The following is a 13,473-nucleotide window of genomic DNA, read 5'->3' as shown; positions in this document are numbered from 1 at the left end:
TTGACTTCCAAGGATCCTCTTTGCATGTGTGGTCAGAGAGGTCTCCTGACTTTGAGAATGAGAAATACGTGGTCTGGGCAGGGCCCAGCCTCTTCCCTTAATTGTTCTGCTATTGCTGTCTTGGAGTTTCAGTCCACTGGGAATGAATCTCCAGTTGCTTTACCCTGGGTGGGAGGTGATGGTGGGGCATCTACCTCTGGCCTCAGTTCTTTCCTAGTATTTTCCCACAGACCTGTTGGTAGGTGCATGTGATATAATGTTGTAGTTCTCACATTTATAGCCATATATCCAGATTAGGAGCAGCTTTCTGTCTGGAGGATTACTCCAAAAGCAGTCTTCCATCTTAAGAGACCCAAGCACCACATGCCAAAGAGATAGGAGGGAACTCAAAGCCAAGATCACTGATTCTTGGCACGGAAGATGCACCCCTCCACCCACTTAGAACCATATTTCAACCTAATCCTAAAGAGTGTTTACATATTATCCTCTAAAGCCAAGGATTTCCCTGCAAAGCTGAGCACAAATCAGTTGTGTGGTTTGACTTGACTTCACAATGTTGAAGAGCCACATTTCTGGGTGCTTCCCAACTGGCATCTTAAATGCTTCTGCCTCTGTCTTTCTGATCTTTCCCCATATGTAACTGTCAGGGAAGGAATGTTTGTGCAAAGTAGGTGAGTTCTATTTTTAAAAATATGTGCTTTATCTCACTCTTGGTGGTGGTGGTGGTGGTGGTGGGAGAAGCAGGATGGGAAAGAATATATTTTCAGGACTTTTAATTTTCTAAAGCACTCAAGTTAGGAGCAAATAAGAAAAGAAACTGATGAATCAGATGTGGGCCGGGTCACAAAAAAAATAAATCTGAAAAATAATGGCTGACACAACATGATACCTGTCACAAAAAGACCACAGGCTTTTGTTCAGCCAGAACTGGGCTGGAAAACATGAATCCCTCTACTTAATAGCTAGTGACCTTGGTCATGTAATTCTCAGAGCCTCAGCCTCATTAAATTCCTAACCAGCAGTTTGGGATAAGTGCTCCCCCAAAGTGTTGGATGAGAATGGAAAAAACATGGTTCCTGGCACAGAGAAACCTGCAGGAATGTCTGATTCCTGCCATCCTTTCGGAACTGTCCACAGTGTGTGGGGGCAGTCAAGAACTCCAAAATGGCGCCAATAGCTTTTGGCTTTTCTCTAGAAGTAATGAAAACAGGAAAAACCACTCTGGCCCCTGAAAGCCAATGTCCTTATATGGTATGAAAAGTGCTATCTCGATTGTTTATGGACTTTCAACAATAATTCCTAGGCAAGCTGCCTCACAGCTGCTACAAAATTCTCCAGCTAGTCTTGCTTCATTATACATAAAATTTCTTGGATAAACTTTGGTTCGAAGTCCACAAAGCAGTGCCTGCTCATGAGGTGTTTTCTAGGAAACCCTATGGAGCAGTTCCTCTGAATATGAATGTGATCTCACCAGCACAAACCAGATGTCAAACTACAGAGGACTTGGTTCAAGGGAGGAGGCCCTAGGGGCACATTTTATTTGCAACCACACTTGATTCCTCTGCTTCACAAGAGGCCTTTAAAATGTGTGTGCTGTATATGTGGGATCCTTTGGAAGAAAAAGTGAATGAGATTAAGCCTGACTGGTTAGTTAATTCCTGGGAGCTCCTAGGTCAACAGAGGCCCACTTGGGTGCCAATGATCACAAGCACTTGTGCCAGCCATGGAATCCGGGTGTCCCCAGTGGAGAGAATCCAAGGTTTCCAAATACCAGCAACTTGTCGGGTCCAGCATTACAAGGATGGGAGTCAGAGGCGGAGGATGAGGCAGGGCAGCACTTAACCATGAAGGGGTAAGGTGGTTCTCATTACTCCCCCACCCCTCCTCTCACCGTATTTGTAGAATGTTGCTCCTTAACTGCCCTGTACATCTCTGGTTCTATTTATGGGGTCACTGAGGCCTATTCATACTCTATCCTGTTTCGGATGTTTTTGTTGCTCATTTCCCAGTATAAGCAACTCTTCAGTAAAGTTTTCAAGAAACATTCCTTTTCCTAACTAGATTGCATTGAACTGGTCATTAAATTTTGTTTTTTCATAGGAAAGCCATAATTTTTATTTTTAAAATTTTTACTGGAGTATAGTTGATTTACAATGTTCTATTCATTTCAGGTATACAGCAAAGTGGTTCAGTTAAACATATACAAATATCCACTCTTTTTAAGATTCTTTTCCCTTTAGGTCATTAAAGGGTATTGAGTTCCCTGTGTTATGCAGTAGGTCTGTGCTGGTTATCTAATCTATATATAGTAGTATGCACATGGCAATCCCAATATCCCAATTTATCCCTTCCTCCTCCCCCATCAGTAACTATAAGTTTGTTTTCCAAATCTTTGACTCTATTTCTGTTTTGTAAATAAGTTCATTTGTACTATTTTTTAAGATTCTACATTTAAGTGGTATTAGATGATATGTGTCTTTCTCTGTCTGACTTACTTCACTCAGCATGACAACACCTAGGCCTATCTATGTTGCTGCAAAGACATTATTTCATTCTTTTTTTTTGGCTGAGTAGCATTCCATTGTGGATTATATATATATATATATACCACATCGTCTTTATCCATTCATCTCTTGATGGACATTTAGGTTGTTTCCATACCTTGACTACTGTGAACGTTGGGGTGTAAGTATTTTTGAATTATTGTTTTGTCTAGATATATGTCTAGATTGCTGGATCATATGGTAGCTCTATTTTTAGTTTTTTTGAGGAACCTCTGAACTGTTTTACATAGTAGCTGTACCAATTTATATTGTCACAAACTATACAAGAGTTCCCTTTTCTCCAGCATTTATTATTTGTAGATTTTTTGATGATGGCCATTCTGACTGATGTGAAGCAATATTTCATTGTAGTTTTGGTTTGCATTTCTCTGATAATTAGTGATGTTGAACATCTTTTCATGTGCATTTTGGCCATCTGTTGTCTTCTTTGGAGAAATATTCATTTAGATCATCCTCCCATTTTTTGATTGTTTTTTTTTTTTATTTATATATATATTGAGCTATATGAGCTCTTTGTATGTTTTAGAGATTAATCCCTTTTTTGTTGCTTCATTTGTAAATATTTTCTCCCATTCTAAGCATTGTCTTTTCATTCTGTGTATGGTGTCCTTTCCTATGCAGAAGACTTTAAGTTTAATTAGGCTCCCTTTATTTCTGTTTTTATTTTTCACTACTATAGGAGGTAGATCAAAAAAGATCTTGCTGTGATTTATGTCAGAGAGTGTTCTGCCTATGTTTTCCTCTAAGGGTTTTAAGCTACCCAGCCTTAAATTTGTCTTTAATCCATTTTGAGTTTATTTTTGTGTATGTGTCAGAGTGTGCTCTAATTTCATTAAGTGTAGCTGTCCAGTTTTTCCAGCACCACTAATTGAAGAGACTGTCCTTTCTCCATTGTGTGTTTCTGCCTCTCACGTCATACATTAGGTTACCGTAGGTGCCTGGGTTTTCTCTGGGGTTTCTATCCTGTTCTATTAATCTCTATTTTTGTTATTGGGCCAGGAACATACTGTTTGATTATTTTGCAGTATAGTCTGAAGTCAGGGAGCCTGATTCCTCCAGCTGGTTTTCTTTCTCAAGATTGCTTTTGCTATTCATGGTCATCTGTGCTTCCATATAAATTGTAAAATTTTTTGTTCTTCTTGTGTGAAAGATGCCATTGGTATTTTGATAGGTATTGCATTAAATCTGTAGATTGTTTGAACAGTATAGTCATTTGCACAATATTGATTCTTCCAATGAAAGAACATGGTATATCTCTCCATCTGTTTGTGTCATCCTTTATTTCTTTCAACATTATCTTATAGTTTTCCAAGTATCAGTCTTTTGCCTTCTTGCTGCTGCTACTGCTGCTGCTGCTAAGTCGCTTCAGTCGTGTCCGACTCTGTGCGACCCCATAGACGGTAGCCCACGAGGCTCCCGTCCCTGGGATTCTCCAGGCAAGAACACTGGAGTGGGTTGCTATTTCCTTCTCCAGTGCATGGAAGTGAAAAGTGAAAGTGAAGTTGCTCAGTCGTGTCTGACTCTTAGCGACCCCATGGACTGTAGCCTACCAGCCTCCTCTGCCCATGGGATTTTCCAGGCAAGAGTACTGGAGTGGGTCACCAGTGCCTTCTCCGTTTGCCTCCTTAGGTAGGTTTATTCCTGGGTATTTATTCTTTTTGAATAAATAAATGAGATTATTTCCTTAATTTCTCTTTCTGATCTTTTGTTGTTAGTATACAGGAATGCAAGATATTTCTGCATATTAATTTTGTATCCTACACCTTTACCAAATTCACTGATGAGCTCTAGTAGTTTTCTAATAGTGTCTTTAGGATTTTCAATGTATAGTATCATGTCATCTGCAAACAGTGACCATTTTATTTCTTCTTTTCAAATGTGGATTTCTTTTATTTCTTTTTTCTTCTCTGAGTGCCATGGCTAGGGTTTCAAAAACTATGTTAAATGAGAGTGACAAGAGTGGACAGCCTTGCCTCCTTCAGGTAACTCAGATCTTCCCGGTAATGCTTTCAGTTTTCACAGCTGAGAATGAAATGGTGTTTGCCATGGGTTTGTTACATGGCCTGTAGTATGTTGCGGTAGGTTCCCTTTATGCCCTCTTTCTGGAGAGTTTTTTTTTTTTTTAATCATAAATGAATGTTGAATTTTGCCAAAAGACTTTTCTGCATCTATTGAGATGATCATATAGTTTTTATTCTTCAGTTTGTTAATGTAGTGTATCACATTGATTGATTGATTTGCATATACTGAAGAATTTTTGCATCTCTGGGAAAAATCCACTTGGTTATGGCTTATGATCCTTTTAATGTGTTGTTGGATTCAGTTTGTAAGTATTGTGTTGAGGATTTTGTATCTATGTTCATCAGTGATATGGGCCTGTAATCTTCTTTTCTATGTGACATCTCTGCCTGGTTTTGGTACCAACTTGAGGGTGACCTCATAGAATGAGCTTGGGAGTGTTTCTTTCTTTGCAATTTTTTGGAAGAGTTTCAGAAAGATAGGTATTAACTGTTCTCTAAATGTTTGATAAAATTTGTCTGTGAAGCCATCTGGTCCTGGACTTTTGTTGGTTGGAAGTTTTCAAATCACAGTTTCAATTTTAGTAGTTGTGATTGCTTTGTTCGTATTTTCTATTTCTTTCTGGTTCAAGCCTGTTAACTCCCTTCCTTCGAATGTAGGCTGGACCTGGCAATTTTCTCCTGACTAGGAGAATATGGCCAAAGTGAGAGGTCATAATTTCTGTGCTTCAGTTTGGGAGACTGTGACTCTGGAACCTACTGCTGTCTTGGTTTGTCCAGCTTGATGAAGTAAGCTGCCATCCTGCAGGGGCCTGTGTGACAAGGAACTGAGGGTGGTCTCCAGCCGACAGCTAGCAAGGAACTGAGGCCCTGAGTCCAACAACCCATGAGAAATGGAATGTAGACACCCAGGCAACCAAGGAGTGAACCAAAGGGTAGATCCTGCCTCAGACGGACCAAGACACAGATGACAGCGGTCCCAGGTGGAGCTCTGGATGCAGCCTTGTAAGAGCCCCTGAAGCAGAGGACCCAGGAAGACAAGCTTTGCCTGAATTCCTGTCCAGACAAACTGCAGGATGAGTTGCTTGAAATCACCAAGTTCTTGGGCAACGATTTTCTAGCAGTAAAAAGCAATATAAGAAGCACCTTTTTCTAGTTTTAAAGACTAAAATAACTGGATAACTTACAACTCTATGGCCTTTAAAACTTTAAATAATTTGAGATACAAAAATTGAAGTACAATATGATATCAGAAATTTAAAATACCACACATTCCTCATTATCAGTGATTTATTCCAAATAGAGCCATGCTGTGTAGGGCCACCCAAGACAGACAGGTCATCGTGGAGAGTTCTGACAAAATGGGGTCCACTGGAGAAGGGAATGGCAAACCACTTCAGTATTCTTGCCTTGAGAACCCCATGAACAGTATCGAAAGGCAAAATGATTGGATACTGAAAGATGAACTCCCAGGTCGGTAGGTGCCCAATATGCTACTGGAGATCAATGGAGAAATACTTCCAGAAAGAATGAAGAGACAGAGCCAAAGCAAAAACAACACCCAGCTGTGGATGTGACTGGTGATGGAAGCAAGGTCCAATGCTGTAAAGAGCAATATTACATGGGAACCTGGAATGTTAGGTCTGTGAATCAAGGTAAATTGGAAATGCTCAAACAGGAGATGGCAAGAGAGAACACTGACATTTCAGGAATCAGTAAACTAAAACGGACTGGAATGGAGGAATCAGTGAACTAAAATGGACTGGAATGAGTGAATTTAACTCAGATGACCATTATATCTACTTCTGTGGGCAGGAATCCCTTAGAACAAATGGAGTAGCCATCATAGTCAACAAAAGAGTCCAAAATGCAGTAGTTGGATGCAGTCTCAAAAACAACAGAATGATCTCTGATCATTTCCAAGGAAAACCGTTCAATATCACGGTAATCCAAGTCTATGCCCTGACCAGAAATGCTGAAGAAGTTGAAGTCGAACAGTTCTATGAAGACCTACAATACGTTTTAGAACGAACACACAAAAAAGATATCTTTTACATTATAGGGGACTGGAAAGCAAAAGTAGGAAGTCAAGAAACACCTGGAGTAACAGGCAAATTTGGCCTTGGAGTACAGAATGAAGCAGGGCAAAGGCTAACAGAGTTTTGCCAAGAGAACACTCTGGTCATAGCAAACATCCTCTGCCAACAGCACAAGAGAAGACTCTATACATGGACGTCAACCAGATGGCCAACACCGAAATAAGATTGATTATATTCTTTGCAGCCAAAGATGTAGAAACTCTATACCGTCAGCAAAAACAAGACCAGGAGCTGACTGTGGCTCAGATCATGAGCTCCTTATTGCCAAACTCAGACTTAAATTGAAGAAAGTAGGGAAAACCACTAGACCATTCAGGTATGACCTAAATCAAATCCCTTACGATTATACAGTGGAAGTGAGAAATACATTTAAGGGACTAGATCTGATAGACAGAATGCCTGATGAACTATGGACGGAGGTTCATGACATTGTACAGGAGACAGGGATCAAGACCATCCCCATGGAAAAGAAATGCAAAAAAGTGAAATGGCTGTTGGAGGAGGCCTTACAAATAGCTGTGAAAAGAAGAGAAGCGAAAAGCAAAGGAGAAAAGGAAAGATATCCCCATTTGAATGCAGAGTTCTAAAGAATAGCAAGGAGAGATAAGAAAGCCTTCCTCAGCGATCAATGCAAAAAAATCGAGGAAAACAACGGAATGGGAACGACTAGAGATCTCTTCAAGAAAATTAGAGATACCAAGGAAATATTTCATGCAAAGATGGGCTTGATAAAGGACAGAAATGGTTTGGACCTAACAGAAGCAGAAGATATTAAGAAGAGGTGGCAAGAATACACAGAAGAACTGCACAAAAAAGATCTTCACCACCTAGATAATCATGATGGTATGATCACTCACCTAGAGCCAGACATCCTGAAATGTGAAGTCAAGTGGGCCTTAGGAAGCATCACTACAAACAAAGCTAGTGGAGGTAATGGAATTCCAGTTAAGCTATTTCAAATCCCAAAAGATGATGCTGTGAAAGTGTTGCATTCCATATGCCAGCAAATTTGGAAAACTCAGCAGTGGCCACAGGACTGGAAAAGGTCAGTTTTCATTCCAATCCCAAAGAAAGGCAATGCCAAAGAATGCTCAAACTACCACACAATTGCACTCATCTCACGCCACTAAAGTAATGCTCAAAATTCTCCAAGCCAGGGTTCAACAATATGTGAACTTCCAGATGTTCAAGCTGGTTTTGGAAAAGGCAGAGGGACCAGAGATCAAATTGCCAACATCCACTGGATCATCAAAAAAGCAAGAGAGTTCCAGAAAAATATCTGCTTTATTGACTATGCCAAAGTCTTTGACTGTGTGGATCACAATAAACTGTGGAAAATTCTGAACGAGATGGAAATACCAGACCACCTGACCTGCCTCTTGAGAAACCTGTATGCAGGTCAGGAAGCAACAGTTAGAACTGGACACAGAACAACAGACTGGTTCCAAATAGGAAAAGTAGTATGTCAAGGCTGTATATTGTCTGCTTATTTAACTTATATGCAGAGTACATCATGAGAAACACTGGGCTGGATGAAGCACAAGCTGGAATCAAGATTGCCGGGAGAAATATCAATAACCTCAGATACGCAGATGACACCACCCTTATGGCAGAAAGTGAAGAGGAACTAAAAAGCCTCTTGATGAAAGTGAAAGAGGAGAGTGAAAATGTTGGCTTAAAGCTCAACCTTCAGAAAACGAAGATCATGGCATCTGGTCCCATCACTTCATGGCAAATAGATAGGAAAACAGTGGAAACAATGGCTGACTTTATTTTGGGGGGCTCCAAAATCACTGTAGATGGTGACTGCAGCCATGAAATTAAAAGATGCTTACTCCTTGGAAGGAAAGTTATGACCAACCTAGATAGCATATTGAAAAGCAGAGACATTACTTTGGCAACAAAGGTCCGTCTAGTCAAGGCTATGGTTTTTCCTGTGGTCGTGTATGGATGTGAGAGTTGGATCATAAAAAATGCTGAGCACTGAAGAATTGATGCTTTTGAACTGTGGTTTTGGAGAAGACTCTTGAGAGTCCCTTGGACAGCACGGAGATCCAACCAGTCCATCCTAAAGGAGATCAGTCCTGAGTGTTCATTTGGAAGGACTGATGTTGAAGCTGAAACGCCAATACTTTGGCCACCTGATATGAAGAGTTGACTCATTTGAAAAGACCCTGATGCTGGGAAAGATTGAAGGTGGGAGGAGAAGGGGACGACAGAGGATGAGATGGTTGGATGGCATCACTGACTCAGTGGACATGTTTGGGTAAACTCTGGGATTTGGTGATGGACAGGGAGGCCTGGCGTGCTGCAGTTCATGGGGCCACAAAAAGTCGGACATGACTGAGCAACTGAACTGAACTGAACTGAGTGGTATAATGAGTGTATTCCTCTTTGTACTTTTATGTATCTATTACATTTTCTACAATTAGCAAGTGTAGAATTATAATCAGAAACTGATAATGAAATATATCATTGAATGTATAAAATATGGTTGGTTGTTTAGTTGCTAAGTCAAAGGAACACACAATGAATGTACTAACATGATTTGAAATATATTTGAGTGATAGAATCAAAAGAAATGCCTTGGGGGACTTGTGGTCCAGTGGTTAAGGATCTACCCTGCAACGCAGGGGACACAGGTTCGGTCACTGGTTGGTGAACTAGGATCCCACACGCAGCAGAGCAACTAAGCCTGCACACCACCACAACCCAGCCCACACGCCGCAGAGCCCGGGTGCAGGCCTAGAGAGTCTGTTCCAGCAATGAAGGATCTCAAGTGATACGACAAAGGTCCTGCTTGGCACAGCTAAGACCTGAGACAGCCATTTTTTTTTTTTTTTTTAAGGCTCCAGCTTTCTAGGAAAAAGAAGTTGTTTTTATCTATGAACAATTTCAGTTCACAGTGTGGAGACAGAAGACTCATAGCCTTTATTTAAAAAAAAAAAAAGTAAATGCTTTGGAGCACTTTGTAAAATAGTCAAACTGACCAAAAATGAAGCAGGAAAAGAAATATACCTTTCCTTATATATTTTTATTAACTTTTTTTGGTTAGCTCGCATATATGTCCCCATGCCTGAAATAAATTTTTGAAAATGGTACCCCATGACATAGTGAAAAATTCCAACATTTACCCACATATTTTATCAATGAATTTAAGCAAAAATTAGGATATTCAGAAGTCTAATTCAAGTAAGTCATTCAGGATACCCATCTAGCAGCAGGAGGAATCAGGACTCTGGTAGCTAAGTGACGAAGCCGCTTTACAGGAGAACTCATGACTCATCTTGTGACGGTCAGAGAGAAAATGGTGTTATATATTAACTGCCTTGAAGCAGACCATCTTACTCAGTGACCAGTTTTAAAAGGCCACTGCTTTCTTGGAATTGGATAATTTGATGAGACATGAAATAATGGAAAATGAACTAGTTACAGAACTCAAGACATTTCCAACACTCCAAAGAAGAGTCTAAAACTATCTCAACATACAGCCTGTGCTCTGGACAGTGCAGACTTCGGTTCCCAGGAGCCCGTGAACATGCTTTCCTTGTGAAGTCACTATCTTAGATAGGAATGCAGAGGCCCTGGGGTAATAGTGAGGTAGACTTGGATGATGACTGGTCCTGGCAGGAAAATATTTATCTACTGGGTCATTTTTAGCTGTGTGAGGCTGGACAAATAACAGCCTCTCTAGGTTTGTTTAAATTAGTCATAAAATTAAAATAATACTTATCTACTATTTCAATGACGGGTTGGGAACCTCATATAAGATATATATTTGTGTAAAGAGCTTTTCAAACCAGAAGTGACTTAAAAAAAATCAATCTGGGTGTAACCAAGTACCTAAAAGAGCAAAAGGTTACCCAGGAGAAGCAATTCTAAATTAATCCGTGAACAGATACGGCATTGTAAAGTTGATGCTTTATTTCTCAAGACATTGATTGCTTCAGACTGATTCTGTTCCCCCAAATTCACTGGTCATTTCTCAAACAGGTATTTTATGACTCAGTTGTTGACCAGACATATGTCCACTGACTGGTTATTTTTGAAACAAACTTTTCTACACTAGCAATTAAAACCATAACAATGTGTATTTTTCTATCTAGTTGGTCCTTGTTTCTGAAATGTAGTCTTTATGGTAATGCATTTTTTCTTATTGGGCTATAGTTGCTTTACAATGTTTTGTTATTTTCTGCTATACAATGAAGTGCATCATCTATATGTATGTATGTGTGTGTATATATATGTGTGTATGTGTGTGTATATGTGTGTATGTGTGTATATGTGTATGTGTGTGTATGTGTATGTGTGTATATGTGTGTATGTGTATGTGTGTGTATATGTGTGTATGTGTGTATATGTGTTTATGTGTATGTGTGTGTATATATGTATGTGTATATATATGTGTGTATATGTGTATGTGTGTGTATGTATGTGTGTGTGTGTGTGTGTATACTCTCCCTCTTAGACCTCCCCCCCAGTGCCCCCCATTGCGCCAACCTAGAGTACCATCACAGTGCCGAGCTGAGCCCCGGTGTTAATACAGCAGCTTCCCACTATTCCGCACACGTAGTATGCATATGTCAATCCTAATCTCCTGATCCATCCCACCCCGCTTCCCCCGCTGTGCCCACATGTCCGTTCTCTCTGTCTGCATCTCTATTCCTGCCCCAGAACTAGGTTCATCTGTGCCATTTCCCCTAGATTCTACATGTATGCATTAATAAACGGTATTTGTTTTTCTCTTTCTGACTTACTTCACCCTGTATGACAGATTCTAGGTCCATCCACGTTTCTATATTTTTAACTCACGTCCATAGCCAGATCTAATGGGTATATATCAACATACAAATTTCCTGAGACTTCCGTCTTCTTGAGAGACTAGAGCTGCACACATGCACACACGCATCAACCTAACTGGAGCTTTGAAGCACAACCAATTCCAGATGAAATGCAGGCTCTTCCTCCCTGTCCCTGGACCTAGGAGATTATTATTGCTTTCTCCATGGAGATTCTACTACAAGCACAATGAAAATCAATATAGACTTGGAACAGCTGAGACTAATTTTTAAATGCTGAGGCTGCCAAAATTCACCCTTGGACAATGCCCCCAGTATAAGTCCCTCTTGATCATACATCCATACATCTTCTCCTGGGCTCTCATCCCTACTGCTCTAGCCTTCCACCAAGTTGATCCAAACTCCCATCCACAGCATATCTTCCTTCAAGCCCTTTCCTCTGGGTACCCTAAAACCTGATTCTGCTTCTTCCTACAGCTCCAATCCCTTGCTCATCCTTTTGAGCCTGACTAAAAAAAGACTCCAACTCTTTTTTTTTCTTTTTTTAAAGAAAATCTGATCAATTTTCTAAAAAAAAATCTTCTGGAATTTGGCTTGGGATTACACTCAATTTATAGATTAATTGGAGGATAATTGACATCTTAACAATATTAACTCTTCTGACTGATAAATATAGTACCTTTTAAGTTTTTTTTATCTTTCTCAACATTTTGTAGTTTGTGTACAAATTTGCATATGTCTTGTTAAATGTATCCCCAAGTATTTTGGGGTTTTTGCTATTATAATTTTTATTTTCAACTTCCAACTAGTTATTACTAGCATGTGGAAATACAACTGATTATACTGACTTTATATATAGTGACCTTGCTAAAGTCATCTGTAGCTTTTTTGTAAATTCCTTAGGATATTCTATGTGGACAATGGTGTAATCTGAGAATTAAAATAATCTCATTCCTCTTTGCCAATCTATAAATCTTTCATTCTTTCACTGGCCTTACTGTAGTGCACTTAGCTTCTACTAGGATGTTGAATGGGAATGGTGAGAGAAAATATCTTTGCCTCATTTCTGACCTTGAGGGAAAGCAGTTAGTCTTCTACTGTTAAATACAATGTTAGCTCTTCTTTATCAAGTTGAGAAAGTTCCCTTCCACTCTGAGTTTATTGAACCATTTTTTTTTCCCTCATGAGTGGCATTTGAAGATCATCAAATGCTATTTCTGCATCTGCTGAGGTTATCATATTATTTGTCTTTTTTTTTTTAGTCAGTTAATATAATGGAAAAACATGCTTAGCTTTCTAGTGTTAATACAACCTCACATTCCTGGGATAAACTCTTACATTTGGTCACTGTATTAGCCTTCTAGAGCTGCCATACCAGGATACGACAGATTGGATGGCTTAAAAAACAGAAATTTATTTTCTCACATTTTAGAGGCTATAATCCAAATCTTGCATGCTAGGCTTCAGCATTATGCAAACCAAGAACTTCCAGACGTCTAAGCTGGGTTTAGAAAAGGCAGAGGAACCAGAGATCAAATTGCCAACATTTGCTGGATCGTAGAGAAAGCAAGGGAATTCCAGAAAAACATCTACCTCTGTTTTATTGACTCCAATAAAGCCTTTGACTGTGTGGATCGTAACAAACTGAGGAAAGCTCTTAAAGAGATGGGAAAACCAGAACATCTTACCTGTCTCCTGAGAAACCTGGATGCGGGTCAAGAAGCAACAGTTAGAACCCTGTATGGAACAGCTGATTGATTCAGGATTGAGAATGGGGTGCGACAGAGCCGTCCCGTCACCCTGCTTGTTTAACGTATACACTGAGCACTTCATGAGAAATGCCGGGCTGGATGAGTTACAAGCTGGAATCAAGATGAGCGGGACAAACTTCAACAACCTCAGATATGGCAGAAAGCAAAGAGGAACTAAGGAGCCTCTTGATGAGGGTGAAGAACAGTGAAAGAGCCGGCTTAAAACTAAATATTAAAAAAAC

Source organism: Bos indicus x Bos taurus, chromosome 23 (assembly GCF_003369695.1).
Source record: "Bos indicus x Bos taurus breed Angus x Brahman F1 hybrid chromosome 23, Bos_hybrid_MaternalHap_v2.0, whole genome shotgun sequence".
NCBI lineage: Eukaryota > Metazoa > Chordata > Mammalia > Artiodactyla > Bovidae > Bos > Bos indicus x Bos taurus.
This window is presented reverse-complemented; position numbering follows the sequence as displayed.